This window comes from Hordeum vulgare, chromosome 4H, assembly GCF_904849725.1.
Source record: "Hordeum vulgare subsp. vulgare chromosome 4H, MorexV3_pseudomolecules_assembly, whole genome shotgun sequence".
Lineage (NCBI taxonomy): Eukaryota > Viridiplantae > Streptophyta > Magnoliopsida > Poales > Poaceae > Hordeum > Hordeum vulgare.
The window spans coordinates 446,837,041-446,843,360 of NC_058521.1; positions in this window are offsets into that span (position 1 = coordinate 446,837,041).

Genomic DNA, 6,320 nt, shown 5'->3' on the forward strand with positions numbered 1-6,320 from the left:
CGGTTCATAACCCTGGTTCCCATCAGCGGCACAGGGGAGGCAGTCGTTCCATGAATCACGAATATCGCCGCCGTTCACGCACCCCTCCACGGGGTGGGCCCTATGGGTCCCGATATCATGACGATCGGCGTTCAGTCGGCGACACTTACGACCCAAGGCCCGACGCAAGAGGGCGTATCGCCCAACGAAGGGTCGACAGGGGCCGAGCCCATCGCGATGGTCATGATATGGACCGTCCAAGTGGAAGCAGGACCATCGTGTCTGGTCCCGAGTGTTTTAGTCGAGCCATCTGCTCGGTTGACATCCCGCCCAACTTCCGATTGGCGACGGGAATCAGCAAGTTTACAGGAGAGTCCAAGCCGGAAACATGGCTAGATGACTACCGAGTGGCGGTCCAGATCGGAGGAGGGGACGACCATGTCGCCATGAAGCACCTCCCTCTGATGCTTGACGGCTCGGCGTGAGCGTGGCTGAATCAGTTGGCCCCCTCAAGCATCTACAGTTGGGCAGATCTGGCCCGAGTGTTCATCAAGACCTTCGAAGGGACGTGCAAGCGCCCGGCAGACCTCGTGGAGCTCCAGCATTGCGTCCAGAAGCAGAATGAGCCCCTGCGTGACTTCATTCAGCGTTGGACAACTCTCTACCACACGGTGGAGAACGTCACCGAGCATCAAGCAGTATGCGCCTTCAAGGCAGGCATGCGGTACAGGGATCTGTACCTAAAGTTCGGCCGAACAGGTGACATCTTCATGAGCAAGATGATGGAGATAGCAGCTCGCTACGCAAATGGCGAAGAAGAGGACCGCATCCGAAGCGGCAAGCACAAGACAGTCGGCGACGGAGATGGAAGCAACACTCGGAAGCAAAAGCAAAAAGTTCCATCCACTCCGCAGGAAGAAGCTGTAGTCGTGACCAATGCCAAGTTCAAGGGCAAAGGGAAGGCGCAGTTTACCCCCAAGAAGAAGCAGTTCAATAATCCCATCTTGGACCAGCCATGCCCGGTTCATACGAAGATGGACGAAGAGGGCAACCCCATATATCCAAAGCATACCACTCGACAGTGTCGCCTCCTGATCCAGGGGTTCGGCGAAGGGCAACCGAGTGAGAAGGTCAATGAACAAGATGAGGAGGATAAGGAGGATCCGTTCCCCCAAGTCCATGCGACACTCATGATTTTTGCTGACGTCGAGAGCAAGAGTCGACTGAAGCTGGTGAATAGGGAGGTAAACATGGCCACCCCTGCCAGCCCCAAGTTCCTCAAATGGTCTCAGACTGCGATCACCTTTGACTAGTCGGATCATCCAGCACATGTACCCACCCCAGGAAGACAAACTCTGGTCGTCGACCCGGTGGTAGAAGGAGTCCGACTGCGCAAAGTCCTCATGGACGGCGGCAACGGTTTGAACATCATGTACGCCGACACTCTCAAGGGGATAGGCATTCCGATGTCCAAACTCAGCGAGAGCAGCATGCAGTTCCATGGAGTCGTCCCTGGACGGAAGGCCAAGTCACTCGGCCAGATCGCGTTGGACGTCGTTTTCGACTCCGACAAGAACTTTCGCAAGGAAAAGCTCACGTTTGAGGTGGTGGATTTCCAGAGCGCTTACCACGCAATTCTGGGCCACCCAGCGTATGTGAGTTTCAGGGCCCGTCCATGTTATGTATACTTGAAGCTGAAGATGCCAGGCCCGAAAGACGTGATCATCATCACGGGCAATCGACAGCGAGCCGAAGAGTGCCTGCAGCAGGGATCAAGAATCGTCGACCAGCAGATGGTCGTCCTCGAGCTCGACGAGTACAAGAAAACAGTCGACCCCGCCGACCTGATGCGCTCAAAGAAGCCAGCTTCTGAATCCGCATTCCAGTCGGCGGGAGAGACGAAGAAGGTCAGCATTCACCCGACGGACGACACTGCTGCCCTGACGAACATCTCCACCACCCTCGATCCTAAATAGGAAGCCGAGCTCACCCAATTCCTCCGTGAGAACTGGGACATCTTCGCATGGAAACCCTCTGACATGCCAGGTGTACCCACGGAGTTGGCTGAGCACCGACTGCATGTGGACCCCGTCACTCGGCCCATCCGAGAGCGCTTGCGCCGGTCCGCCGCGCACAAGAGGAAAGCAATCGGGGAGGAGGTGGCCAAGCTGCTGGCAGCCAACTTCATTCGCGAGGTTCACCACTCCGAGTGGCTCGCCAATGTTGTCATGGTGCCCAAGAAGGACAAGTCGCTCCGAATGTGCATCGACTTCAAGCATCTCAATAAGGTCTGCCCGAAGGACCATTTTCCGCTCCCCCGCATAGATCAAATTGTCGATTCGACTGCGGGGTGCGAGCGTTTGTCATTTCTTGATGCCTACTCGGGCTATCATCAGATCCGTCTGTATGGCCCCGATGAATTAAAGACAGCCTTTATCACCCCATTCGGGTGCTTCTGCTACATCACTATGCCATTTGGTTTGAAGAATGCAGGAGCTACCTTTATGCGCATGATCCAAAAATGCCTTCTCAACCAGATCGGTCGGAATGTGGAGGCATATATGGATGATATCGTATTCAAGTCACGCAAAGGTTCCGACCTGCTGACTGACTTGGCAGAAACATTCGCCAACCTTCGTAGGTACGATATCAAGCTCAACCCCGCCAAATGTTCATTCGGCGTTCCCAGCGGAAAGTTACTCGGTTTCTTCGTTTCCGAACGAGGGATCGATGTCAACCCCGAAAAGATCGGGACCATCGTTCGAATGGAGAGGCCGGTCAGAATACACGATGTTCAACGGCTCATAGGTTGCCTAGCGGCTTTGAGCAGGTTCATCAGTCGACTCGGCGAGAAAGCACTTCCTCTGTACCGACTCATGAAGAAATCAGATACTTTCGAGTGGACAGACGAAGCCCAAGTCGCATTCGACGACCTCAAAGTCCTACTTTCCACCCAGCCGGTTCTTACTGCTCCGCTAAGTAAAGAGCCCCTTCTTCTGTATATCGCGGCTACAAATCAAGTCGTCAGTACTGTTCTTACAGTCGAACGAGAAGAAGAAGGCAAAGCATACAAAGTTCAGCGGCCAGTGTACTACGTCTCCGAGGTCCTGACTCCTTCCAAGCAGAGGTATCCCCACTATCAAAAACTTATCTACGGGATTTACATGACTGCGAAGAAGGTGGCTCATTATTTCCAAGACCATTCGGTGTCTGTCGTTTCTGATGCTCCGTTGTCGGAAATTCTCCACAATCGGGACGCGTCAGGCCGAGTGGCGAAGTGGGCAATGGAGATGCTGTACTGTGATATCAAGTTCGAGGCCAAGAAAGCTATTAAGTCTCAAGCTCTGGCTGACTTCATAGCAGAATGGGTAGAACAACAGCAACCGACCCACATCTACTCGGCCCATTGGACAATGTTCTTTGATGGGTCCAAGATGTTGAATGGCTCCGGCGCTCGTGTTGTGATCATATCGCAAAAGGGCGAAAAACTCAAGTACGTGCTGCAGATACACTTTGATTCCTCCAACAGCGAGGCAGAGAATGAATCTCTCCTCTACGGATTGCGCATGGCCATCTCAGTCGGCGTCCGTCGCCTGATGGTCTACGGCGATTCAGATTTGGTGGTCAATCAAGTGATGAAAGAGTGGGATGTCAGGAACCCCACCATGACCACATATTGCAATGCAGTGAGGAAGCTCGAGAAAAAGTTTGAAGGTCTGGAACTCCACCATGTTCCGCGACTGAAAAACCAAGCAGCTGATGAATTGGCGAAACTCGGATCCACTCGGAGACCAGTCCCGAGTGACGTCTGCCTCGAGCACCTTCACCTCCCTTCAGTCAAAGAAGATCCTTTTACAGAAGAACCAGTACAACCAAATAGTTCAACAGATCCGACTGGAGTCGATGTACCTACTATGGTTGATCTGGTCATGGAGATTCTTACTGTCATCCCCGATTGGACTGTGCCGATCATTGCATATATCCTGAGACAGGAACTACCAGAAGACGAAGTCCAGGCCAGGCAGATAGTCCGCAGGTCGAAGTCATTCACTGTCATTGATGGCCAATTGTACAGGGAGAGCGTTTCAGGCGTTCTCCAACGATGCATCTCCCTAGAGGAGGGGCAGCTGATCCTGGAAGATCTTCACTTGGGGACCTGCGGTCATCACGCCTCTTCGAGAGCAATCGTCGCCAAGGCATTCAGGGCTGGTTTTTTCTGGCTGCAGGCAAACGAGATGGCTAAAGATATGGTCGACCGATGTGAGGGCTGTCAGTTCTACTCCAACAAGTCCCACAAGCCGACATCTGCGTTGAAGACAATCCCTCTTGTGTGGCCGTTTGCAGTTTGGGGATTAGATACAGTCGGACCATTCAAGACAGGCCAAGGGGGATACACACATCCGTTGGTGGCAGTCGACAAGTTCACGAAATGGATCAAAGCCAAGCCCATCAAGAAACTCGACGCCTCAATAGCCGTCAAGTTTATCAGGGACATCATCTCCAGATTCGGTGTACCTCACAGCATAATCACGGACAACGGGACAAACTTTGACTCGGACAGATTCAAAGGTTTCTGTGCAAGCCAAGGTATCCGAGTGGATTTTGCTTCCGTAGCACATCCTCAATCCAATGGACAAGCAGAGCGGGCGAATGGGCTTATTCTTCAAGGTTTGAAGCCCCGACTCCTGCGAGAGGTAGGACACGCCGCTGGCGCATGGGTCACCGAGTTACCTTCAGTACTTTGGGGTCTCCGCACAACCCCGAACAGATCTACAGGGCGATCATCGTTCTTCCTCGTTTATGGAGCAGAAGCGGTCCTTCCGAGTGACTTGCTTCACAATGCGCCACGAGTCGAACTCTTCTCCGAAGCTGAAGCAGAACAAGCAAGGCAAGATGGAGTGGACCTTCTAGAGGAAGAGCGCGAGATGGCACTGACTCGCTCAACCATTTATCAACAAGATCTGCGGCGTTTTCATGCACGCCACGTCAGGAGTCGCACGTTCCAAGCAGGCGACCTGGTGCTCCGAGTGGATCAGCAAAGACCTCAGAAGTTGGCTCCGGCCTGGGAAGGACCTTTCATCATCTCCAAGGTGCTGAACAACGGAGCATACAGACTCTACAACATCGAGAGGGAGACAGACGAGCCGCGTGCATGGAACGGAGACCTCCTGAAGCGCTTCTACACGTGATCGTCGACTCAAGCAGTGTAAAGAACAAGTATTGATGAAACAATATAAATCAGATTCAGTTTTTGCAGATTCAGAATTCTTCCGCGGTCGCAGACTCCGGTCACACAAAAAAAACTTAGTTGCGATCCAGAATCGCCTAAGTTCTAACTTCCTCCGAGTGTGCACTAAACGTCGCACTCGGGGACTTAGCTGTGATCAAGAATCACCTAAGTAATACATTTCTCCGAGTGTGCACTAAACGTCGCACTCAGGGACTTAGCTGTGATCAAGAATCACCTAAGTAATAACTTTCTCCGAGTGTGCACTAAACGTCGCACTCGGAGACTTAGCTGTGATCAAGAATCACCTAAGTAATAAATTTCTCCGAGTACGCACTAAACGTCGCACTCGGGGACTTAGCTGTGATCAAGAATCACCTAAGTAATACATTTCTCCGAGTGTGCACTCAACGTCGCACTCGGGGACTTAGCTGTGATCAAGAATCACCTAAGTAATAACTTTCTGCGAGTGTGAACTAAACGTCGCACTCGGAGACTTGGCTGTGATCAAGAATCACCTAAGTAATAAATTTCTCCGAGTACGCACTAAACGTCGCACTCGGGGACTTAGCTGTGATCAAGAATCACCTAAGTAATACATTTCTCCGAGTGTGCACTAAACGACGCACTCGGGGACTTACTGTGATCAAGAATCACCTAAGTAATAACTTTCTCCGAGTGTGCACCAAACGTCGCACTCGGAGACTTAGCCGTGATCAAGAATCACCTAAGTAATAAATTTCTCCGAGTATGCACTAAACGTCGCACTCGGGGACTTAGCTGTGATCAAGAATCACCTAAGTAATACATTTCTCCGAGTGTGCACTAAACGTTGCACTCGGGGACTTAGCTGTGATCAAGAATCACCTAGGTAATAACTTTCTCCGAGTGTGCACTAAACGACGCACTCAGGGACTTAGCTGTGATCAAGAATCACCTAAGTAATACCTTTCTCCGAGTGTGCACCAAACGTTGCACTCGGAGACTTAGCTGTGATCAAGAATCACCTAAGTAATAAATTTCTCCGAGTATGCACTAAACGTCGCACTCGGAGACTTAGCTGTGATCAAGAATCACCTAAGTAATAACTTTCTCTGAATGTGCACTAAACGTC